Source organism: Canis lupus, chromosome 11 (genome assembly GCF_003254725.2).
Source record: "Canis lupus dingo isolate Sandy chromosome 11, ASM325472v2, whole genome shotgun sequence".
NCBI classification, from domain to species: domain Eukaryota; kingdom Metazoa; phylum Chordata; class Mammalia; order Carnivora; family Canidae; genus Canis; species Canis lupus.
The window spans coordinates 37,888,435-37,915,231 of NC_064253.1; the positions used below are offsets into that span (position 1 = coordinate 37,888,435).

Sequence of the window (26,797 nt, forward strand, 5' to 3'; positions counted from 1 at the left end):
AAGGAATAACTGTAATGTGTATTACTACAAGAAATTTGAGGTGTCCTGCATGATTTTATGTATATGAGAGACGAGACAGACATGCTAAACCTTCATAAAATCTAAAATCATGAGACAGGGAAATTGTGGCATGTCCAAGCACTTCTCAGATAGGAGGATAGAAATGTATACATCTCTGCAGATTACTTTATATACAAGAGATATGTAAATTTCAGATACAAATATGAATATAGAATCTTACTATTTTAGATATAGGAAAAGCCTAAGATATTATCTATTCAATATCCTAAAAAAGCCATATATTTGAATATTGCTTGTGATATAGGGTGCTTGCTTCCTTCTCTGGGATTTTCAGTGGTATCAAAATGGAATTATGAAATCTGTAAAAGTTTTGGGAATAATAGAGAATTTAAAGCAAATGCATATAAAAAAGAGGCTGTGTTGTAGGGAATGGCAAATAAGATAATAATAATACTTTATGTGTGTTTACTATTGGAGTAAAGCCAGACAGATTTCCATTTTATAAATGAAAAAAACAAAACAAAACAGAGTAATTCCATGGTTTTCTGAAAGTTACATGATTGAACTTGAAATGGGACTAAATTTCTGGTCTCCAAAGCTGTTTGTATTCTATTACACTGATGAATGGACCAAAATAAACAAGACAGGTCAGCAAATTAGGTTTCATTTATTTCTGTGGCATGGGAGTTCAACGTGGCCTCTTTCTTTCCTAGACTAATCCTGCCAGCTGGCTTCATATATGTTGGCAACTGAGAGGGAGTCGTATCTCAGAAGTGAAAGAATGAATTTTATATAAGTAAATATGGAGTACTAGGCTGGACATTTGGTTACAAGTATAAGCAAACCTCCTTTACTTCAATTCTTAGGAGTCTGACTTGTTAGATTTGGGGTGGGGTGATAAATGTAAATTAGAGAGTATCTGAAAAGAATATCTGAAAAGCAATAGCATGGTACAGGAGATGAAATAACACAGGTTGCATTTGGGCACTAACACACAGTTTGGCTAGAGATCAGGGACTCCCCACCCCCAGAATGCAGTAAGAAGACAGAGAGGTAGTTTGGGAGAAAATCATGGATGCTTGAATGGCAGACATGACTATGGCGAATAGTAGGTGGCCAAGAAAGTGTTTTAGAGGAGAAGAGACATAATCATAGCTCTGCTTTAGAAAGATTAATATAGCTACAGTTGTAGGTCCTAAAGCCAAGGACTCCAGCTGAAAGGAGGCCTGTAGAGCAGCCAAGGTGAGGCGAAGTAGGAGTCTGGGTTAGGGCAGTGACAGCAAGGAAGTAGTAAGAAAACTAAGCCTAAAACCGGGAAGGAGTTTTCATTTTGATCAAAACTAGGACAGAGGGTAGAGAGCAATAAATCAAATTAATCATGCTCAAGGGATCAAAATCTACAACTTAATGTGAATTTGTAACGGATATAATTCTGGATCCTTGCTGCCATTACCATGATAAGCCTGTATTTTCATGATTAAAGCCTTCTTCAGTTTTATAAAAAGAAAAGGAAGGGACAAATGATAGCAAGATGATAGAGAAATAAAGATGGAATATTTAAATGCAATGTATACATTTTTCAAAGGACAAGAATAAAGTTAGTCATGATAAGAAAAGCACTCATTACTATTTAAATACATGCATTCTATTCTACTTAGAAAAAATTCTTTTATTTAGCTTGTATCTATGTATTGGTGATTCATATTTTCAGTCTTTGATAAGAAACATTAAGAAAAGGCTATATTTTCCTAATTTTTGAAAATGTCACAAGTCTCACTGCTAACTTAAGTGTGAAGTTTTTCACATTGAACAGCTTCTCCTGGTTTCCTGAAAAAAAAAAAATCATCTCTGATCTATTTCCCCTTCTCTTCCATTTCTATCACATTTGTTGGGGGATTCTTAGCACTTTCTCTGGCTATGTTTTTGCCTTAAAATAACTTTTTTGGCAAGCTGTTTCAAATATTTTTGATGCTGGAGAGATATAAATTATAAACTCTAAGGAAGCTAATGTCTACTTTTGGACAGAGCCTTGCTTTGATAGCAAATGACTGTATAACAACAGAGACTTGTCATTTATAAGCACTAATTACTTCAGTTATATTGCTTAATACTCAAGAACCACTTTCTCAATCTGCCCTTTAACTATTAAACTATTAAGTAAAACTGTGGGGTCCTTGCCCTTTAGAGCCAGGAGATACCTTAGCAATCCATAGAGAAGAAAACTGAGACTGAAAACTGTCCCAAGGTCATGATTGAGTGGGTTGCCTGTCTTTGTTGTGTTATTTGTATTAGGAAAATTCTAGAATCATCAGCATTTATAATAATATCTTATTCTTAGTAATATTAGAGCATCCTATTAGGCAGTATACTCACTCTAGTAGTAGTGGTAATACTAATCATAAAATAGGTTCTATTTTTGAGTGACTACCACATCTAGACATTTTATGTCTATTTTTTTCTAATATAATTGACCCTCAAACAGCATGGGTTCAAACTCTGTGAGTCCATTTATACATGGATTTTCTAATAAATACATTAGAAAAATTTTGGAGATTTGCAACCATTTGAAAAAACTCACAGATAAATTAGGTGGCCTAGAAATATTAAAAAAATTAAGGAAATGTTATGTCCTGAGTGCATGAAATATTTGTAAATGAAGTCTATTTTATCACTTACCTAAGGCACAAATCTATTATAAAAGTTAAAATTTATCAAAACGTATACACACAAACACAAATTATACAATATCTCTTCATTTTTGATGTTGAGTGTTAGTAATACCTACATCACCTACAGTGTTTTGTGTCAGTAAGGCAATATTGTTGTAGACGTTTCATCTTATAAACAGGTGACATAAACTTACTATATTGATAAATGCAGTACAGCACTGAAAAGGGATTTTCCTTATGATTTTTTTAACATTTCCTTTTCCTTTGCTTACTTTATTATAGGGATACAGTACATAATACATATAACACATGAAATATTTGTTAATCAACTTTATATTATTGGTAAGGCTTCTAGTCAAGAGTAGGCTCTAAGTAGTTACGTTTTTGGAGAGTCAAATGTTACACGTGGATTTTCAACAGCACAGGGGATGAATACCTCTAAAGTTTGAATTGTCCGGGGTCAACTGTATTTACAACTCTACATATTAGGCAGCATCTTCATTTCACAGATAAAGAACTAAGACTCTGCTATAGCACTAGCCCAGAGGCATCACGTTCTGTCTGACTCTAAAGCTCCTGCTCCTCTTATAAAGCTATGTGGACAGGAACCATCCAATGTTCACCAATGGTTCCCAAACTAGGCTGCATACCAGAATCACTTGGAGAGCTCTTAAAAGATCCAACTCTTAGTCCTCATCCCCCAGAAACTCAGATTTATTAGTTTTCTGTATATAGAACACTCTCCTTATGATCCTTTGTTTGACTAGATTTATGAACCACTTATTGGTTGAAAAGCAGACAAGATTTAAAGTCAAAGGACATGGATTAGAATCTGGCTCTTCTTTTATAATCTTGACCAGCCTTCCTGAATTCTATTTTTCAGTCTGTGGGAAGTAAGATTGTCTCGCAGACTGTTGAACACTGAGATAATTCATGTGAAAATGCTTAACTGTATAGCACTATGGAAATACAGAATATCCTGAACATTTTAACTTGCAAAATATATTGAAGTTGTGGTTCCCCTTATGATATATCATAACCCTGTAACAATTCAAAAAGGTTCTGGAAGGATAGAAAGTAAGCAAATTCTTGCTCTGCTAAGAACATCAAATAAGCAAAGGAGAACTTTCATCATGTACTTCACCATCATCATTTCATAACTGAAATGTTAACAAGGACATAGTAAGAACCTGATTTCAGAATCAAGGACCATACTTTAATTTGAATATACTTTGCCTTATGAGAAAGTTACTACTCTGTACTTAGGTTTTTTTTTCCCTCCAGAGCACAGAAATTGTTGCAGTGCTTCACAGACCAGCATTTGGAAAACACTGTCTTTGAGATCTAGTCCAGCCCAGAGAAATATTGCTACTAGGTATGATTTTCCCAGGATCTTACAGCCCGTTAATGGTAGGCTAGAGGTCAGAGAATGTCAGTGTTTATCAACATTTTTGACTATGCTCCCTGTGTAATTTCATCAGCATATCCCATGGGCCAAGATTTTGTTCAGCTTTAACACTATCATTTATACATGAAAACAAACAGGTTTAGCGAATATATCTTTTCAAACCAAACTTCTCCTTTTCCCTCCTGCCCTAGAATCTGATCCTTGTTCCTGACAGGTCATCATCGTATTGCTGTCCCTCTCCACCTGAAATACTGGGATTTTCATTTGCTTGTTGTCATTCAAAATTAGATGAAGTTGGAGATAAGGCAGATCTGGGGCAAGAAGGGGGGCGGTGGGGGGCAACATTTGTCATCCTGTGAATAGTTAGGAGCAAAGTCTCTGGAGTCAGACTGCCTGGTTCTAATTTAGGCTTCACAACTCATCGGTATGTGACTTGGAGCAAGTTCCTATGTCTCAGCTTCCTCATCTGCAAAATGAGGCTAAGATTTGTAACTACCTGATAGGACTTCCATGAGGACTAAGTAATCAAATGTTTAAAGTGCTTACTATAAGCTTGATAAATCCTAGCCTGTAGTAGCAGTGTAGTAATCACAGTAGTAGTAGTAGTAGTAGTAGTAGTAGTAGTAGTAGTAGTAGAAGTAGTAAGTGGTACCCAAATTACTCCTTGCCATTGACTTTTTCTCTTTTTGAGTGCATGGTTTAATGCAGTTATACATACAAAAGGGGATACTGACTTCCCAATGAATGAACAGACCTTCTGTTAATTTCCTATTGCAACCTTCTTTTACTAATAGCTCCACATTGTACCATTATCAACTCCTGATCCAGGGTAGTGAATTGCATCCTGTCCAGAGTTAATGAGCCATCACAAATAGGATCAGCTCTATTAGTACTGCTGTTATTCATTTATTTTCATTATCCAAATTACCCCATTTATATTTGCTATAAAGCACAAAGCTGGTTTCTGTTTTAAATGTATAAAAGTGAGTAGCATAACTTTACAGATAGAACATCTGCTGCTGTTAAAAATAATTTTGAGGTTATTTTGAAGTCACATTCATAAAAGTGTACTTTATATCTATAATTAATGAAATTCATCAGTTGACACCTAATATGTGTATATCAAAGACAAAATGTCATTATAACCAGCTCTTTTGTAATGAATCTACATATTTATAATATTGCTTATTGCTATGTTAGAAAATAAACCATTTCAAAAAGGAAGAGAATAATTTCTTTTAAAGTAATGCCTTATAGAATATTGTTTTTAAATGAATAATACAATTTAAAAATAAGCTGTAAATTGGATCATGGAGTTTTGACATCTGTACTATGGATGGCAACATTACAATGAGCCGTGCTTCTAACAAAGAAGTTCTTTCCATTTTTAATAACTCCTGTGGTGAGTAGTTAGAAGTGAATTAAGTGGAATGATTATTTCTCCATCTCTGTCTGTGACCTAAGTCACTAGTATCAAATGTCTACCAGTTATTCTAGGTGGTGATGTCAGAAACAAGGAGTTAACCGTTTTCCTTCTGTGTTTTTAAATCGACTTCCATGTGGAAGCACGGTGTTACTTAAAAGATAAAGTGCACATTCTTTCTTTCTATCCCCTTTGCAGAATACAATACAAATTTACTTCTTACTAGTTAAATTTTGGCAAGTTACTTAGTTTCTGAACATTATTTATTTCTTCTCTCAAAAAACTACTAGATGTTGGGTACTGAGGATGCAAAGTTAAGTAAGATCTCTTCTCTCCGAGTGATACCTTTGTAGGGTTACTGTGAAAAGTTCAGTTACTTTTCTAAAAAAAATCATTAATTTAACAAATATTTACTTAGGAATTACCAGTGTGTTTGCTCGATGCTGAAGATAGATGAATGGAGAGAGAAAAAAAAAAACAACAGTCTCTGAATTTACACTCTGATGAGAGATATGACAAATAATACAGAAAATTACACTATCATCACAATACTACATGTCCTCTGAATACAAAAAGTACCCTTGAGTCACCAGACTATATTCTCACTGTAAGTAGGGTGTTCTTTGTAAAATACAGATTTGGTTTCATTTCTTATCTGCTCAAATCATTTCAGTTGCATTCTTTTGCATCAGGGTAAAAAAAAAAAAAAAAAACATTTTCTTTTCTTTTTAAAAATATTTAATTTGTTTATTCATGAGAGACACAGAAAGAGAGACAGAGACATAGGCAGAGGGAGAAGCAGGCTCCCTGCGGGAAGCCTGATGTGGGACTTGATCCAAGGACCTTGGGACCATGCCCTGAGCTCAAGATAGATACTCAACCACTGAGCCACCCAGGCATCCCAACCCAAATTTCTTATATTGGGTTTCTTTACTGGGTCACTTACAACAACAGAAATTTAGTCTCTCACAGTTCTAGAAGCTAGAATTCCAAAATCCATGTGTCCTCAGAGCCATGCTTCCTCTGAGACTCTGGGTCAAATCTCGTTGCCTTTTCCTAGCTTCTAATAGATGGCCTTCATCTTCCCAGGGCCATTTTCTCTCTCTGCCTACCTCTTTGTCTTTACATGGCCTTCTCCTGATGTCTCTGGTTTTGCTTCTTATAAGATCACCGGAGATATGGGATCAGAGCCCATTCCAATTGAGCATGACCTCATCTTAATTTGGTCGTTTCTACAAAGAGGCTCTTTCCAAATAAGATCACATTCACAGGTAACAGGGTGAGGGAACAGTGAAAGACTTATGTATCTTTTTGGGAGACACAATTCAACCCACAATAGCATGCATCCCTGTTAATTTGAAAGTAGTGCAAACATCTACATAGATACATACACATATATCCATATATACATAAATTTTTAATAGCATGTAGGAGCCACAATGAGGGATATTTAGACTGTGGTAAATAGGCAGAATATTTAACCAAGACACAAGATCAAAGAATGCCCAGAGGAGAACTGAAAATGCTCTAACCAGTGCCTAGACTGAAAGGATAAAGAACTAAAGAGAATGTCAGGGCCTATGTCATGAAGAGACATGAAAGTAAGAAGATTGGGGACTTGTAGTGTTGAGTGCAAAAGAGTGCCTTTGAAATAATTCAGGCAGGTGAAAGATAAGGGAAGATGTGTATTTCAGAAAGAGTACTCTATCTTTGGTGAGAGCAATAGATTGGAAGAGGGCAAAAATTGGTAGTGGGATGAGGAGAGATTTTAATACAAATTAGAGTTAGAATTCATGGACTTGGTGATTGGTTAAATGCAGCAGGAGAGAAAAATTGAGAGCTGAAGATAATGCCTGGTTTTCTAGTTTGAGCAACGTGTGGTGCTGCCATTCATTGAAATGAAACACAGGAAAAGAGTCACGCATTGGTTTAGAACAGGGAGGAGCGATGCAAAGAAAATGCATGCACAGTGTACTGTCTGTCCTGTGATATTCACTCAGTGACTTTGCATCCTTCCTCCCTCCCTCTTAACTCTGTTTTCTTAATGAAAGGTGTGTTTCCATTAAGTTTGTATAGTCATCGGCCTACTTGGGCATGTTTAAAAATTTGTCAGGTTAACCTTTTCTGTGATCATGCACCAGTTAGGTGACTAGTCAAACTAAATGTTTGTCTCTTTCAGGAAAAACTGAAGTCAAACTAGTGTGTATGTAGCATTTTGAAGTTCCTCAAGGTATCCTTTCTCTTTGAAGAGCTTAGAGATATTAAAGCAACATTCCATAGGTCCTCATTCATCTCATGATATTTCCTTGCTGCCATCCCAATGAGGTCTGTTTTTTTATTCATGTATCCTGTCTACTCATAGAAAACATTTCTCTGTTATATGGGAATTTTTTTCCATCTTGATATTCAGTTTGTGAGGTGGGAAACCTTTCTTCCTATAGCATATATAGGAAAGCTTTTTAGAATGTTATATCCATTTAATTTTTCCGTTGAAATTAAGCATGGGCTGGGAAAGACAGGATTGATTTTGTTTTCCCAAAGAGATTCAGCTAAGTAGATGAAGACAGAGTGAATCTAACGTAGAAAAAAAAAATTCAAATTTTATCCTTTTTGGTGCTATATACTCTGCAGAGTACACTGTACATATCAGCACGTGCTTCTTGTGCCAATTCTTTGGGATATCTTTATCATTTCCATTTCATAACTGAGGGGATTGAGGCTCATAGAAGTTCATACAACCAGAAACAGGCAAAGGTACAATTCAAATCCCATCATCTCTATTATATACCACTCCATCTTCTGGGAAAAGATATTCTAACAGTGAAGCATAATATCAGTAAAGATACCTCTTTGCTATTAGGTGTATGACTGTCTATTGCTCAGATAAGGAACTCTTTGGCCTGGGAATTCTGTGTTCCATTAAATGAAAGCTCCACTAGGATCTGGCAACTTTCTTGATCCATCCTATGATGCCTTGTTTCACAGATGATTCTTTGGACCACTTCCTTGCAAAAATACTAAATGTACTAAATTTTACCTACTTATCTTTAAGAGTGTCTCACTATTGTTAGTGACTATAAAGTGCAAGGTCCCCCAAGACTACCATCACTTTTCACACCAGCTTCAAGTTTGGGATCTCTGAGACTACCCTCAGGTTTGATAATTCACCGTAAAGACCCACAGAACTTATTGAAAGCTGTTATAGTTACAGTTTGTTACAGCAAAAGAATAGTACAGCTACCTTGGAAAACAGTCTGGCAGTTCCTCAAAATGTTCAACAGAGTTACCATATGAACAAGTAATTCCACTCTTGGGTACAGACCCAAGAGAAAAACACACAAAAAAATTGTACTCAGTAATTTATAACATTATTCATAGTAGCCAAATAGCAGAAAACGACCCAAATGGCCATCACCTGATGAATGGATAAATTAAATGTGGTCCGTCTATATGGAATATTATTCTACAGTTAAAAGGAATGAAGTACTGATACATGCTATAACATGAATGAACTTTCAGAGCAATATGCTGAGTGAAAGAAGCCAGTCACAAAAGGCCACATATTCTATTATTGCATTTCTATGAAATGTCCAGAATAGGCAATTCTATCAAGACAAAAATTAAATTAGGGGTTGCCTAAGGCTGGGGGTTAGAATAATGGGGAGCAACTGCTAATGAGCATGAGCTTTCTTCTGGGGGTAATAAGGATGTTCTAAACAGACTTTAGTGATGGTTTCACAATTCTGTGAATGTACTAAATAAAACAATTAAATTGTATACTCTAAATGGATGGATATTATGGTATGCGAATTATACCTCAAGAAAGATGTTTTTTAGATATGGTACAAAGATTCAGAAGTCTATGGACTAAATCTAAAGACTGTTATCTTGAAGAGTGATCTGATCTAACTCTTTGGCAGAGTTATTATGACTAATCCATTAGTCTACGTGGGTGTCCCCTTCATTCATTATTGTTCTAAGAAGTGATTTCTGACCCTAAGTATTTATATGTATTAAAACTGATTTAGAAACTGGCACATAACAGGTTTTTAATGAATATACACTGAATGAATGGATACTGATATTAAGCTGGAAGTTGGGGCAGCCCTGGTGGCCCAGCAGTTTAGCGCCACCTTTGGCCCGGGGTGTGATCCTGGAGACCCGGGATGGAGTCCCACATCAGACTCCCTCCCTGTGTGGAGCCTGCTTCTGCCTCTGCCTGTGTCTCTGCCTCTCTCTCTCTCTCTGTCTGTCATGAATAAATAAATATAATCTTAAAAAAAATTTAAGCTGGAAGTTGCACATCCTTCCTTTCTTTTTTATGGGAAATAAGTTTGGACTTAAGGTCTTTTTCTTTCATTGTAAATTCTCAACCAAGCATTGTTTGCTTAGGGGTATCAGATATTAACACTACTACTTAATTCACTGAGTGATTTCACAGAAAGCAGTTTGGAACTGAAAAGACAATTTAAAATCTTGCAGTATGATCCTTCTATTATATGTGTGAGATATTTGAGATCTAGAGAAGTTCAATCAAATTTTTAATTAGGGCTGCCGTGTGGTGCTGAATTATACTCAATGGGAATATGAAGACACTCATGATCCCTGCCTTCAAGAGGCTTACAGCCTTAAGTTGATGAGGCTCAAACATGAATAATTATAATCAGCAGCAGCATGTGGAGGGAGGAAGAACTTGGGTTTTGGACTCGAACACAAGTCTGAAGTCTGACTTCTAAACTTTTACTATCTGTGTGATCATGGAGTAATTTATTAGGTTCTTTAAGCCTCATTTTTCTCACCCATAAAAACAGAGATAATAATGCCTAATATTAATAAGAACTGGTTTTTACTGAGGAAGTTACATGCTGGGCACTGTGTTGTGCAAGCACTTTATGTATGTTATCTCCTTGAATCCTCACGTAAACCAATGGTGGTGGGGGGTGCATATTGCTACCATTTTTATGGAGGAAGGAAATGAGGCTTAGTGAGATTAAGTATTGTTGACTCATTCCATTTATTGAGCATCTAAGGTGAGGCATCTTGCTAGAAACAATATACTCCGTGTACAGAATGCGATGGGAGCAGGTAGGAGGAGTGGTGGATCTCAGTTTTGAGGAGGTTGGAAGGTCTTGATTTCCCTTGTCATGTTGCCCTCTTCCCTGGTACCCAGTGTCCTACAGGGAAACATTGTAGGTGAATTAATATTAATTCCCTTCTCTTGCACCTGTTATTCTCTTGTTTCCTTTATCTTTATATTAATCATCATGACCATCTAGTCAGTTAAATTAAGACCCCACCCCCAATACTGACTGGCAAACACTGTATCCAAATCATTCTTTGTGTTTTGCCATTAATTTGCTCAATATAAGACAGTTGCATGGACGGATCAACAACTCAATAAATCTCTGTGTTGACTATTTTTGTCTCCTGATGACCGAACCCTCCCTAAATCACACATATTATTCATTCTAAATGTCTTTTTTATCTTTTAATTTATTTGGGTCTTGTTCTCATTTCCTTCAGGCTGTGAAGCAATGTCCATTTGTGTAAGTTTATTTTTTTTATGATATTAGGCTAGAAATACTTTAGAATTTGGGGTCTCCTGCCATCCATTCTTTATTTACCATGGCTTAGGAGATGGCCCATATCTACCCAGAACCTTTGCCATCAACATAACTGTTGATTTGCTTAGTACATCACCCAGATTCTCTGGATGAACTCTCATTGCTGAAGCCCTTAGATCTTTCCTGGGATTAAACTCACAATATGCAAAGGCCATAAATATCAATCAGGATTCCAGTGTGAGGTAGTTTCTTTCCCAGATATATATTAGAAAATAGGTCTGGAGATTGTTTTCTCCTATAGGATGTTCCATGGCTAAGCTAGATGATCTCCACACACAGTTTTAATTAGTTCAATTCTCTCCATAGATAAGTTTTAGGTCATAAAATGCTAGTCTTCCCAGAAACTTGAAATGCAAGGTTTAAGTGTATGAGAAATGTGTAAGATTTGAAACTTTGCCTTAGGTTTTACAAAAAAAAAAAAAGTTAGGTCAGAATAGCAAAGTAAAATTCAGGAAGCCGTTTTGAAACGGAGTGTCTGAAGACACTTCCTATAATTGTTTAAAAATGAAAGGCAATTAGTAAGTAATTATATGCTGGCTGATTGGCATATTTCCAAGGAAATATCAAGAAAAAGGCATAATTTTAAAAAATCTTGTAGCTACTTTAATTGTCAAAATTCTTAATAAAAACAATTTAAAGCATTAGATACCTTCCAGATTATGAGCCGTGAACATAATTTTACCCAAGTTTTAACGTACTCATGGTTGCCAAAGACCCTCTTGGAACACTCCTAGGAAGGGCAGCTTGCCAGCATTAGGAAAATCCACCCAGGCACCTAAAATTAGTGTAATATACCCCACCTGTCCTTTTGAGTGCTTTTTGGTTAGACTGCCTTGAGGAGCTCAAATCAAGAAGGTACAAAGTGTTTTTCCTGTGAGATGCCTATTTGCAATCCAAGGGAACACTTAAGAATCTGAAAAATCTAGACAGAAAGGCAAGAAATGATTGGTGTGGTTAATAGAACAGAGAGGCCAAGACAAATTCAGAGGCCTTGGGAAATATTTTGAACCTGTACGAAAAGCTAATCACGTAATAATGGCTTTGAAAGAAGCTTGGAGATCACCAGCTGAATCTCCTCATTCTGTTTTTGAAAATACCGAGCATCACAGTAGGCATGTGACTTACCCAAGATCTCCGAACAGGCAAGTGATGGTGGTTCAAACTTGGAGGGCTTCTGGCTCCAAGTCCAGTGCTCTTTAATCCGTATTAAGTACAAGTTCTTTTTGTGCATATGATTTTAAGAACCTTTAGAGTTTAAAGCATTCTTTTGAATTAGACTATTCATTTTGTTGGTCTCTTTTACCATTATTGAGTACATTTCAGTCCCTGAGCTAAATTTCTCTCCCTTGTGGCCAAATTATCACAGAACATTCCACTCACTTAAAAATAGTTGTACTATAAAAGAAAATACAAGTGGAAAACCGTGCCAACAATAAACATTTTAAAAAAACTTCACACACACTGCTTCCATTCCTGCAGAAACGCCAAGTGCAAACCTACTGCACCTGCAGGCTATGGCAATCACACAGTGGCCAGGACCTGGTGACTGGCTAGTCCCTTATGCCCTTAGGTTTATGATTTAATTTGAATACAACTTTAGTTTCTTTTGCCAGCAGAGTTACAGGTGATTTAAAGAAACAAGTATTTTAGGGTAAGAGTGGGGAGGGGCAGGCGGGTAAAGGAGGCTTGGGAACTAGTGGCAAAGTCACATTAAAATGAAAGAATGTAACCAGTGTATCATTTTCCCAAGATCTCACCTCCTGCATTCTTGACTACTGTCCTTCTCTTTGTCTGCTAGGGTTCTCCCGGTAGGGAGAAGTTCTCTCCTCTGAATGACTCTCAGCTTCTAAGGCAGAAACTTCAGTATTATTGATGGTTAACAGAAAGACTTGTTAATTTGATTCTCCCATCCATACAACAGGGTTTTTTTTATTGAGTAACATTGTCTGTGCAGCCATTTCCACTCCAGATTTTTTTTTTAATTTTATTTATTTGTGATAGTCACAGAGAGGGAGAGAGAGGCGCAGAGACACAGGCAGAGAGAGAAGCAGGCTCCATGCACCGGGAGCCCGATGTGGGATTCGATCCCGGGTCTCCAGGATCGCGCCCTGGGCCAAAGGCAGGCGCCAAACCGCTGCGCCACCCAGGAACCCCACTCCAGATTTTTATGTGACCTAGCTAGGGATGGATTTTTTTCTTCTTTTTATGGAGAGTGTTTGCAAGGGCATGCTTTGCTTGGGTAAGGGATACAATTTGGTTTGGTAAAGCAAAGACATACTCAATGGTGACATGAATGCAGCTCTTCTGGCCTCTGCCCTCTCCTTCCCCCACATGTACCTGGGGAGACAGGCATGTGCTTAGCAGGAAGTAGGATCCTACCAGATCAGAGGAACGCTGAGTTTCTTCATGCACAGGCTTTTTTTTTTTTTAATCCAGAGAAACATTTTTATGATCATTTAACACATGCTTTCTTAGGCAGCGTGTATGTAGAATGGTTTCATTGGGCCTGTGTAGATCTAGCCTGGTATTTTCCCAAGTATTCTCCAGGTTTCTCTCTGTAATTTGGAGTATAGTTTTAGTTTTCTCCCCAGGTGATTTTCGTAGCTCTAAAGCAGAGGTTGCAAACTAGCAATCCTTCAGCCAAATACATCCCCCACTGACAACTTTTATTCAGTGCATGTCGTGTTTTTTTGTAAAAATTTGAATTCGTTGCCAGTATGGAAATATATTTCCGATAAAACTTCTGATTCACAACATATCCTTTAAGAAATCAGATCTGCAACATGACAACCATTTGATAAAGCTGAGTAGTTGCTGCAGCTTTGTGATGACATGGACATTTCCAATCCCCTTTCTCTACCTGCATAGGCTAGACTCTGCAGCTATGTGTATCTCTGACTCTCCCCCAAAGGATACATAGTCTAGATGTTTCTAAGGGCAAGGGGAAAGAATTAGTGATTATCATGGTAATTGTAAGAAGAATAAAATAATCCACCCCATATACTGTGCACAAACCATGCCAGACCCTGTGCCAAGTACTTGACCTGCCATTTAACCTCACATGGACACCATCTATAACCCAAAGGGTTAATTTGCTGCCCTAAGGTCATATAACTTGTGAGTGGCTGAGTTAGGATTTGAACAGGGATGTGTCAGACTTTAAGACTTGTACTTTTCATTTTATCATAACCATCTTGCAGAATCATACCTTCCTCCCAAGTAACCCTTCCTGAATTTCAGACCTATAAGAATATACAACTGGATGCCAAAAATTGGGGGCCCTATGCATCACTAGTTTTCCAGCTTCTGTCAGGAAGAGGCAAAGGGAGAAACTTGGTTCTCACTGGCAAAGCTTCTACCCTGATTTTTGTCCTCCACCTGAGGAATAGCTCAGATGCTAATGCATGAAGCCATTCTCTTGGATAAAAGGAACTCTCGGGAAAATTTATTTTAAGTTTATTTGAGGCCACATTAAAGGCTTTAAAAAGAACATTTGAATACAAGGAAGGAGGACCTACTCAAGTGTTTTAAAACCTTAAGATAGGAAAATACGCACATAACCTGTTCCGATGGTTATTTTAAAAGGAAAAAATGAAATTTCCTATACTTGAAATTACATATCTTATTTATGTTCTCTTTCTTCCCCTTGTATGATCTTTAAAGCTTACTGCTTTTTAAATCTAGAATGTTGTTGATTTACTATTGGTTTCCTTTGACATTATTTTCCTTCACTTCCACTTCTTTTCTATGGAAGTTCTCAAAACCTTTAACTCCTTTGATTTTTTTTTCTCTCCCCTCTTACAAATGTTACGAATATACATCTTAACAAAGTTTCCTCCTATACACTTAGTTTCAGGATAGGAAAACATATGCCCCCTTCTAGCAAAATCTATATCCCTCTGTTCTTTTGGTTACAAGCAATAGAAATGCATTCAGTTCAATCAAAATCCAAAAGAGAGATTATTGAAAGTATAGGATCAGTGATAGAAATATCAACTATTTATTCTGCAAACCAGTTACTGAGAATTTAAGATCAAAGGGTAAGCCAAGGGCCAGACTTTAGGAAGCACAGGAGCTATGGCAGCTTTAAGGTCCTCAGCATAGATCTGGAGAACGACTTCTGTCTTTCTCTGTTCTGGTCACTTTTTTTAAATCCCAGGGAAGACAATCCAGTCTAGCCTAGGTGATTCTATTATTAAAAAGATAAGCCATGGCTAGGGGATGGAACAATGAATACAATCGTGGGCCACTGGGGACTTCTTAGGGATGCTATCTTCTTAGGGATGCTATGCTTCTTAGGGATGTGGTGACAGTTTCATAAATTTTTATTTGCTTGTCTCTAAGTCAGGGATTCAGTCTACACAACAGTAGATTTTATTGTGTGTGAAGCTTCTGCGAGATATAGTGACAGTATTGACACAGGCTCTTAGTTAAAAGTCTAGAACTTTAGTTGTTTAGAGATTCAGTCTGAGAAATATCCCAGACCTTTTCCTGTAATAGGAAATGATTTACTAAAGCAATAGTTCTGTAAGTTGCGTTAACATTCTACCATGTTCCATGATTATTAGTGATTTTCACAGGGTCCTACAGTGTGGGCTCGTGCATAAAAAAATGTCCTCCCTGGTTAATAAATAGATATGATTTTGCTACTGCCTGCTGCCTGTGAGAGAATAGGTACCCCCTGAGTTTTTCTGTTCCCTGGACAGGAGGTGCATCTTTCATCCTTTAGTGGGTGAATCTGATGGGCTGGAAATGCTCAGAAGTTAATATTGATAGACAAGCCATGGAAAACCTCTGTCTTGGTTCATCCTAAAATCTTTTTGTACTAGGACAAGATGAACCTTCTGCTGCAAACATGAGCCTTCTCTCTTCTTCAGCCAAAAGTTCGCCAGGGTTCAAACAATGTTTTAATGGATTCCAGCAAGACTTTTGTGGGGCTTTAAGGAAGAAGTTTCTGGTGTGCAGCCTGGAGGAATGTGTCTAGCACAGTACCAGCACTAGAATCAGGACCCACCTGGCTTCAAGCCCCAGGCCAGCCTTCTAGTCTGCTTCCGATTTGGGGGTGGGGGGGGTGGGGGGGTAGACTTGGCAGCTTGCCTTTATTGTTCCAAAGTAGTGCTGCCATTCCTTAGTTCACAGCTCACATCTCACCTCCTCCATCAACCCTTCCCAGGCTGATGAGAAACCAGTCCCATCTGTACCCCAAAGCTAGTACATAAGACCTTTTATTCTCCCATTCAAACAAATAGAGACAGACAATTCTTGGTTGTCCACACTGATAAAGGAGTATGTTCCTGTAGAGAATCTGTTATTATATCTAGCCTGTCGAGACTTTTCTTCCTCATAGAGAGGTGTTTGACACATGGAGATACGTAGGTCAGACATTGAAGAACAGCAAGAATAGGCAGTTGACGAAGGGCACAACCAATGTGTTCACGGTGGTGAATTCTGTTTTTGATACCTGCTCTCTGAATAATCCCATCTTCCTTCTTTATCTTAGACTAGTGGGCAACTATAGAGAGAGAGTAAAATAAGTCACTTGAATAATGAATAATAATATTTCTATGTAAAATGAGAGCTCCATTTTGAGTTTTAAAGAAGAGCAGAGAATCATTTAAAAAACACACAGTAACATCTACTTTCTGGCCTTTTTCATTTCTTCAGCTTCCACAGCCATATTTGTTGTTATAATCTATGGTAGTGAGAGCTCCTCCTGTTGGTAAACTTTAAGAGCTTTACATTCTTGTAATGAATTCTCATAAGCTTGTAGAGGTGTGATTGGAACCATATTACAGAAGAAACCAGGACATCGAGAGATGTGAGAACATGGGCAAGGTCATGCAACTAATAAGTAACAGAGCTTGCGTTCAAATTCAAATCCCTCTGATTCCAAAGCTACTACACTATACCACACTATAATACTCTGTACTATATACTACACTACACCATATTATATTACCCTATACTATATTATACTACACCACATCATACTGTCCTATCCTAGAGTACACTATACTATACTATATTACCCTATACTATATCATATTATAGTATGTGTACTATACTATGTTACATATGTATATATACTGCACTATACTGTACTACCCTATTACTATACTACATTTCCCTGTAACTATATATTACACTACATTACACCTCACTATACTACACTACACTGCACTATACTACACTACGCTAAACAGTACCATATTACCCTATAGGATACCATATTATATTATACTATCCTATACCAAACAATGTGGGATGGTAGGGTCCATATAAAGCTTGCTCAGTGGAAGAACAGGAAGTACAAACACATGGAGTTTTGTCCATGTCCACATAGAAGAAGACCAATAGAACCAGCTGGTATTACAGAAATGACACCACTACAAAGTTGTGTTCTCAACAACTACAAGCAAACATCAGAGCATATGTTTACTTATGTACATATATTTATTTACCCAGTTCATCTCTGTATTAAGTATTTGTGCCTGTCCTTTTCTACCTCGTGTGTGTGTGTGTGTGTGTGTGTGTGTGTGTCTGTGGTAAAATATACATAGCATAAAATTTAGTGCTTCGATCATTTTTAGGTCTACAGTTCAAGTTCATTGACATTAAGTATGTACACATTGCTGTGTAACCATCATCGCCATCCATCCCCTGAATGTTTTTATCTTCTCCAGCTGAAACTCCATACCCATTAAATAGTGATTCTCCATTCCCCCTCCTCTCAGTCTCTGAGAACTATCTTTCCACTTTCTGTCTCTATGAATTTGATTATTCTGGGTCTCTCATGTAACAGAAATTATATGATACTTGTAATATTGGTCTCTTAGTTCACTTAGCATCAAGTCTTCAGGGTTCATCCCTATTGTATTATGGGTCAGCTATTCCTTACTTTTTTTTAAAGATTTTATTTAGTTATTCATGAGAGACACAGAGAGAGAGGCAGAGACACAGGCAGAGGGAGAAGCAGGCTCCATGTAGGGAGCCCGATGTGGGACTCGATCCTGGGACTCCAGGATCATGCCCTGGGCCGAAGACAGACGCTCAACTACTGAGCCACCCAGGCGTCCCTATTTCTTACTTTTTATAGCTTGAATAATGTTCCATTGTATGAACTGTTGAAAAAAGATAAACTGAGGCATATTAAAAATATTGCATTTATTTGGGCATTATTGATTAGAATCAAACGGTAGCACATTGGACATGAGGGGGAGCACTCACCGACAGGAACCAGGGAAGAAACTTACTTAAAGAAAGTATAGAAGCAAAGACAGGAAATTATTTGATTGGCTATAAAAAAAGAAAGTACAGAAGCAAAGACAGGAAATTATTTGATTGGCTATAACTTAAAGCCTCTTTAGCTCTTAGTGATTGATTATCCTTATTATTGATTTTGTAACCTTGAGGCATGTATAGGCTTAGATTTGGGTTTCCTGATGTAGGCTCCCATGGCATTAGAGCCCCATCAGTCTAATGGCCTCCTCGTTTAATTAATTCAACCATATATACCACTTCTGTTTATCCATGCATCTGCTGATGGTCACTTGGATGGAAATGATGCTGCTACAAACACATGCCTACAAATATCTATTCGAGTCCTAGCTTTCAGTTCTTGTAGGTGTATTTATATCGAGAACTGGAACTGCTGGATCATGTGGTGATTCTGTGTGCCATTTATTGGGGAATCTCCATACTGCTTTCCACAGCAGCTGTACCACTTTTCATTCTCATCAGCTCTGCCTACTTCCCTCTCACCCAGCTTCTAGCTTATAAAGCTCTCTAAAGCATGGCTGTGACTTTTCAGCTGTTAACCTTCCAACAGCTAGGACAATACAGTACCATAAAGGGTGTGGAGTAAAGGACTTGCTCATTGTGATGGAGATCGTGGCGCTGAAACTTCTTCAGCTTCTCTAGGCAATTTACAAAGGTTTGGGCATGGAATTCCCGGAGCCTGTGTTCTTCCCCTACCTTTTCTCCCTTTGCAGCTTACAAGCTCAGAAAATCACCATGAAAATGGTGAGATGCTGTTTGCAGGAAAGAAAGAGAAGTAGAGCTGTGCCTCTTTGCATACCAATGAGGTGTTTCAGAGAGCTCCCGCCTGCTGTGTATGCAGGTGTTGATTTATGATTGTGTGTACATGTTTGGCAGGCTGAATCCACGTCTGCAATTTAAATGACCACTTAAAAAATGGAGCCTTTTCTTGCAATCTAATTAGACCCAATGACTAGCATTGTAGTTGAGGAAGCAGTTACGTCTAAAGGGAAGTTCTGATCCCATTGCAAGAGAAGGGGGACTTGTGGAACCATCAGATAAGCACTAAGTCCAGGAATGTCACCTGGACCATATACACACTTGAAAGCAATGCATGGTTCCATTCAGTAGGGGATCCTGCCCTCATTTTAGGAAATTTTTACAGAAATGGGATAGACAGCTTTTGATTCAGGCCCAGAGACAGAACTGCTCTTTCAGAAGCAGAAGGAGGATGCTGGCTTCTCACCTAACTAATGCCTCCCATGGTCCTCATTTTGTACTTGTGCTTCCCCTGCGACAGGAATCCTGAACATTTCTGGAGCTAAAGCTGCCAACGTTCCCATTTTTTGGAATTACATGAGGTTGTCAAATAAAAACTAATATGAAAATACTCTGTTCACATGCTTCTCAAATGTTTTTATTTTGCCTTTGACAGAGAGGGTCGGGGCTGCATGCAAAGTGTTTTGATATCAGAACGCATCCTTTTTGCCTCATGGGTTGGCCTTTGACCCAGGTTGGGTGGAAGAAGCAGAGGCAGTTACCATTTGTGTGAACTGGGTGTTCAAGCCAGTGTGCCTCAGAATTGCCTGTGTGTCATCTGGGCTTTCTTCTTCCTGACACTGCATGGTACAAATCCAAAGTTCACCTGGAGGTCATACTCACTGGTCACTGGCAGGGCTTGTGAGGTCTCTGCTGGGTTAGGCCGCCCAGCTGTGAGCTGTGTTTTGGGCTGAGTTCAGTTTCTTTCCATACTCTCCCTCCTCGCTGCCCACCTTCCCCCTTCCCCTTTGTCTTGCCAACTGCTACTGGAGACTTTTTTACCCTCTGTTTAAGGTAATAACCAACTTAGTGCCAAAGCCAAGCTACAAGCAAGTATTGAAAATAAATTTGCAGGGGGGTTTATTTTCATACTGTTGGAAAAAGTCTTGGAATCTTTTTTTGGAATTATTGGTCTCCCTAGAGACTGCCCTTGGGAAGCATCTTCCCTTTTTGAATGCCCTAATAAGCTGGGGCTAAGAAATAAACTGAGTGAATATTGATAACATGGTAGGCTAGGTTTTAAAACAGAGTGGTACAAACTTTTGCTGAAAAACTAGGTCTTAAAATAGTGTATTCTCATGGAAGCTGCTGCCACATACACATGGTACCTCCCTACCCCTCTGAATATATACACTGTTGACTTAAAACATCCTCTGGTGCATTAGGTGACCCAGTGTGATAGGAATAATGTCCTAAAAAGAGGTTGGAGGGGCACCTGGGTGACTCAGTGGTTGAGCGCCTATCTTTGGCTCAGTTTGTGACTGGGGTCCTGGGATCAAGTCCTGCAGAGCCTGCTTCTCCCTCTGCCTGTGTCTCTCCCTCTTTCTTTTTCTGTGTCTCATGAAAAAATGAATAAAATCTTAAAAAAAAAAAAGTTGGCACCCCAAGTCTGCCATCTTCTAGAAATGTCACAAAGAAAGTTGCCCAGATTTGTCATCTGTGCAGTCAGTTTGTGTAAAGATTCGTGAACACAGCAAAACACCTGACAGTACCTGGCCCATAGTAGACACTTCCTGGGAATTGTGATTCTTTCCCTCTTCACTAGTTATTTATTATTGTCTCTTCTTGACATCAAATTTGATAAGTGAAAAGTGCCCTTTGCCACAGTCTACAATTTCTTACTATAATTTTCCACTCTTCAGAGTAAGGGTAGCTAACAGTATTTATTTTCTATCTTCCTGTCAACTCTGATGCAACTGCCATTCACTAGTTACAAAATGTAAGGCTTCATGGACTTTAGCTAGCTAAGGCAAGCTAGCAAGGGAAATCCATGTGTCCATGGTCTTGACACCTTCCTTAGAAAGAATTTTAAAAATCGAGGTTATAGATCATCTGAGAACTTGATGCCCACATGTTCTGAACAGCCCTGTATTCTTAAAAATTACCATGCTGATATTAGCAGCTGTTTTTGTCTACTCTTTGATAAATATCCAGTAAGTGATTCCTTGTGACATGCCTGCACCTACAGAAAAATAGTTTAACTTTAATAAAAGTGGAATTTTAATGCAGAAAATGGAACGAGGTCAAAACCATGGAAAGGATCCATTTGACATGATAGGACTTGAAAAACTTAAAAATCAGTGGTTAAATTATGTTTTTTCTAGAAAATGTGGTATTTGATAGACTCAGCCTTACAGAATTTAGGGACTTTTCATTTTAGATTCACATAGATAAATTGATAAAGACACATTGCATATTTTAAAAATACAAACCAATTTTCCAAAATTTATGTGACTTCTACATAATACACGCAGAAGAAACATTATTTTGTTTAGTATAGCCAAATTGTGATTGTTGCATGAGTCATGAAAATTTCTGTTCTTCTTTACCCATGGTGTACCAGGAAGCAATAAGATGAGGACTCTGAAACAGGCAATTGGCTATATTTATAGAAGTTAGGAGGTAAGCACATAGATAAGCTTTCTGTGCTATTTTTCAGGTAGTTTTAGAATACTGGCTAAAAACCAATTATAATCATTATAAAAACTTGAAATTTTTTAAAAGATTTTATTTATTATTCATTCATTCATTCATTCATTCATTCATGAGAGACACACAGAGAAAGGCAGAGACATGGGCAGAGGGAGAAGAAGGCTCCCTGAAAGGAGGAGCCTGCTGTGAGACTTGATTCCAGGACCCCAAGATCATGACCTGAGCTGCAGGCAGATGCTCAACCAGTGAGCCACCCAGGTACCCAAAAACTTGAATTTTAAAATACTTCTAAATTTAAGTGGGAATTTAAGTTTATTCTCAAATTAGACATATACTGAGTATTGAATTCTGGCAAATTTGATATACATAGTTTCAGCTGATTTTAAACTAGAACTATTACAGGAAAGAATAAGAGTTCATTTTTATGAGTGCGAGTGGGTGGCTAGTGGAATTTTCTTAATGGGAAAAAATGTCTGCAGTCATTTCTTTTTATCTCAGGGCCTTTGAGTGAACTTGTTTTTGTCCAAAATGAAAGAAGGGACAGTTTATTTTTGCCACAGTCCATACTGTAGTGATTCAGCAAAATGCAACTGATTGTCATGAATGCACAAGCCTAGATAGAGTTTGAAAGGGTGGCCAAGGGCAAAACCATTAGCCTTTTTTCCCACCCAATTCAGTCACCACACCCAGCAGCTAACCTTCCATTAGACTCAGGAAACTTGGGGCCCATTAAAAATCAGCAAGTCCATGCTGCTCTTAGGTCTTCATGACTGCTATTTTATTGGTCTATTGCTAATTCTGATGAAGAAACACTTCAAATTCCCAGTTTCAAGTGGGCTACTTTTCCTTTAAAAGATTTTTTTAACTGATTTGTTTTGGCTTGCACATTCATATTCCAGGTTTGTTCCCCATTAAAACAGATTTTGAGTATTTCTTATAACAATTGGATTTGCTGAGTACTCATTTTCTTTCATTATATTCAGCTGTTACAGTAACATATGGGTGCAGGCTCCCATGGAGAAAACAGGACCCCCAACTCTTGTTCCAGCCCCTGAAAAAAATATTTTCCCCAGATTTCAGGTTTTAGAAGATGAAACTTGAGAAATCTCCTTTGTGTTGAATGCATTTAGTGATTGTCCCTCCCTTATCCATATTTGAAAGTGGCCCCAAATAAACCAGATTAGTGGTGAAGAAGTAGAGAGCTAAGAAAGGATATTTCAAGAATCCTAAGATTACTTGTTCCAACTTTGTGAAGAAAGTCCATGGTATTTTGATAGGGATTGCATCGAACGTGTAAATTGCCCTGGGTAGCACACATTTTCACAGTAAGAATCTGAAGCATTCTCCTCTCATTTGAGTGGGCTGTAGAGGACATGGCTTGCTACTCCACAGCAATTCCAGAGAGACTTTTTACATTTCTATCAGAATCCTTAAGAAGTCCCAATTCTCATCTCCCAAGCTCGCTGCTATTTCATTGGCTACTTTCACAAGGTAGAGGGAAGTTAAAAAAAAAAAATTCATCTGGTCTGCCCTTTAAAGGCAAGTCTATTTCTTCCACAGGATTGGGGTTGTTATCTTACTTTATATTTGCTTTTCTCAAAGCCAGAGGAACTAAAATGGACCTGAGCTTTTACAACCTTGACCCTATACCTAGAGCTGTGAGACAACCAGTCTACAGGTGCTCAGATCACAAAGGTACCCTTTACAACTTCAGACACATTTTCACATAGGGAAGCAAATACCTCCCATGTGCACAATGACCACATATCCACCCCCCCCAAAGTAATTAGCACATGTGGCCCAATAACTATGAGGACTACAAAATACAAGATTTGAGAATAGAATTGTCCCAGAAATTCCAGAATATATAGTTAGAGTTGTTCCATGGCAGACTGGCTAGTAATCTCTTTATATAAGTATGAAATCTTTACAACAAGTATATAAAGTAGATCTGATTATCCTCTTATAAGTCAAGAGAGAACTGAATCTCATATTGAGAGTGTATGATATATTCAAGCAAAGGTAATAAATCATCACATCCAAATTGAGTCGTTTGATTCCCCCTATGATGATACCATGCTGCCTCTCTCATGACTTGGAGGTACACAACATGTGGATTCTTGATATAAGTAATGATGTTCCATGGTAAGAAATGGTGAAGGGTGGTGAAAGTCTGGATAAAAGGCTGAGATGAGGCACTGTGGTACCGTTGGTCTTAAGTATAAAATTTCTAGAGAGGGAACAAATACTCTTAACAATTATAAAACTTGGGGATCCCTGGGTGGTGCAGCGGTTTAGCGCCTGCCTTTGGCCCAGGGAGTGATCCTGGAGACCCGGGATCGAATCCCACGTCGGGCTCCCGGTGCATGGAGCCTGCATCTCCCTCTGCCTGTGTCTCTGCCTCTCTTTCTCTCTGTATCTCTCATGAATAAATAAATAAAATCTTTAAAAAAAAAATTATAAAACTTGTGATAGAACTGAGGATCATGTTATGGCCCTATTTGTTCCATGAGAGAGTAAAACAATCATCTTTTTTTTTTTTTTTTCAGTAAAAGAAGTTTACTATCCCATCCAAATATTTTCTGATATGACTTGTTCCTCTGGGAATAATCTTAGATTAACAGCCTTTAGTTTCTCAAGCTGATCTGAAAATTTTCTGCCTTGTGCAAGTATTACAGCCATATGGGACAGAATGTGGAGGTATTTAACAGATGATGTTTTTATATAAACTCTGTTTTGATCAACTTTATCAGGCTTTATTTTAGGACAGAAATGGCAATGGAGAACCCAGGAAAAGAAAAGGAAATAAATATGTAAGCTGAGAACATTTTTTACTGACTTTGAATCAGAATACTAATAGTATCATTCAGAAGCTTCAAATTAGTATAAAGTAATACAGTTTGGGAAGTAACCAGGAATTGATATGAGGACCAAGGAATGGTGGAAGCTTTTCTGGCTGGGGATCTGAGTTGCTTGGAAAGTGACAGTGGGAAGGGACCTATTTTGGGAGAAAGATATGTCCCTCTTTACCTTTTCCATCATGTCTGTTCTTAACACACGCTTAGAAACAGCATACTACTGCTCTGGGAATATTGACTTCAGATAAAATATCCAAACATGTAAATGAGAACTTTATTGCATGCAGAATTTTGCTAAATTATGGTCACATCTGAAATGTTGAACTCTTTAGATGTAAAATTTCACAGAGTTTTCCAGAAATATGTGTATGAGTAAGTTCTAATCATCATAGCAGAATGGTTACTTTGTGGCGACTTACTGAACAGACACATTCCAGTAAGATCCACATTTGTACCAGGGCAGAAGACCAGCTGCTATCTTTTTTTCTCAACAAAGAACTCTTGTGTTTGAACAAAAACTATGTATTGTATGCCCAGCAGCAGAAGGGAGTCTGAGCAGTGATGTCAAAGTATACCATGATGTCACCACAATTCACAAAGAATTACAGTTAATGCCATGTGAAGTGAGGCCAAATTCAACACTTTCCCTCTTGGGTACTCCACAGGCTAAGAGACAGAAGCAAGGCCGGAGGTCACGCCTTTGTATAATTTTGTTTCACATTCTCCAGACACCCTAATTTTGGAAGCAGTGAAGAGAAGAAGACAGCCTGTTAAAGAAAAGTCCGCTAACCATGTGCTGAGAATGAATTTTAGTCTATGTATGCACAAATGTCTGTACTAGGATAATTCCTAGAATTTCTGCTGAGGACTACAAGTCAAACAAATTTAACTAAAAATGATATGCAAGAAAAAAATCCAGATGTTTTTAGTAATAAATTTACACAAGCATTTGGCCCAGACCCTGAAATAAATAAGAAAGAAGCAAAATAAATTAGATAGGAGCACCCAAGAAATTTAATAAATGTAGGAAATAAGACTTAGCCATTCTCTTTTTCCCTTTCAGGGTGTGTTTATCCAGCAATTAAGTAGATTAAATTCTTGATCTCAAGAAAGGCAGTGCTGGAAAACTCTTAAAAATATTTGCAACCTAATAAATTCACCATTCGTTCTATCAGCTGTCTCAGACTTCTAACATTGACATGTTCTTTTTCTTCCATTTACTTAATAATATGAAGAGATAAACACCAGTGGTGATTGCCAACATCTCTAGAACTACAGAATAAGCAAGCTGATAAGGAGCACAGGAAAATACCTATAGCTCAAATAGTGAAAGAAAGAAAGAAAGAAAGAAAGAAAGAAAGAAAGAAAGAAAGAAAGAAAGAAAGAAAGAGAGAGAAAGAGAGAAAGAGAGAGAGAGAGACGAAAGAAAGAAAGAAAGAAAGAAAGAAAGAAAGAAAGAAAGAAAGAAAGAAAGAAAGAAATAGGACCCTTAAAAAACAGCACCTGGTCACATCTAATTGCAGTAAGTCTTCCTTTAGACTTTAACCATAGAGATGGTTGAAGTCCCTACCCTTTGATGAGGGTGATGGGTTGGTTGGAGGTAGGGAAGGACTATGGTTCTAATCCAGCCAGATGACCAGCCAAAGGGCTAGAACCCACACAGAGTAATGGGAAGAGTCAGGCCTAAGACTATCCAAGCTAAAGTCTCTTAAGAAGAACCAAAAAGTCAGGTGCTCAGGAGATCAAGTATGAAGGGGGCTTCTAGGTTAGAGTTGGTGTCAGAGCTGTGGTATAGAGCCTAGAACACTGTGCCTGGTGGAAAAGAAATAAGAGGGAGACTCACACTCACAAATAAGAAACATTTATACCCCAAGGCATTTTGGGGGTGGATAGTTTGAATTTTTTAATAGTGGATAAAAGACTAGAGACATACCAGGCAAAGTAAGAAATGGAAATTAAAGTGGAGATTACAGTGCTATATAATGATGCATCCATAAAGATCTTTTTCATTTTGACAGAGAGCTCTCTTTTGGTCTTTGGAATTAGTGGTAGAGAGTTTAAGTGGT

The 26,797-nt window shown here is 37.9% G+C and overlaps 1 protein-coding gene across 4 annotated transcripts in view; it reads left to right on the forward strand.

Annotated features, from left to right (window-relative positions):
• The window catches only part of ADAMTSL1 (ADAMTS like 1), an 873,193-nt gene that overhangs the window by 581,573 nt on the left and 264,823 nt on the right, over nt 1-26,797 (forward strand). The gene's annotated exons all lie outside the window — the stretch shown is intronic.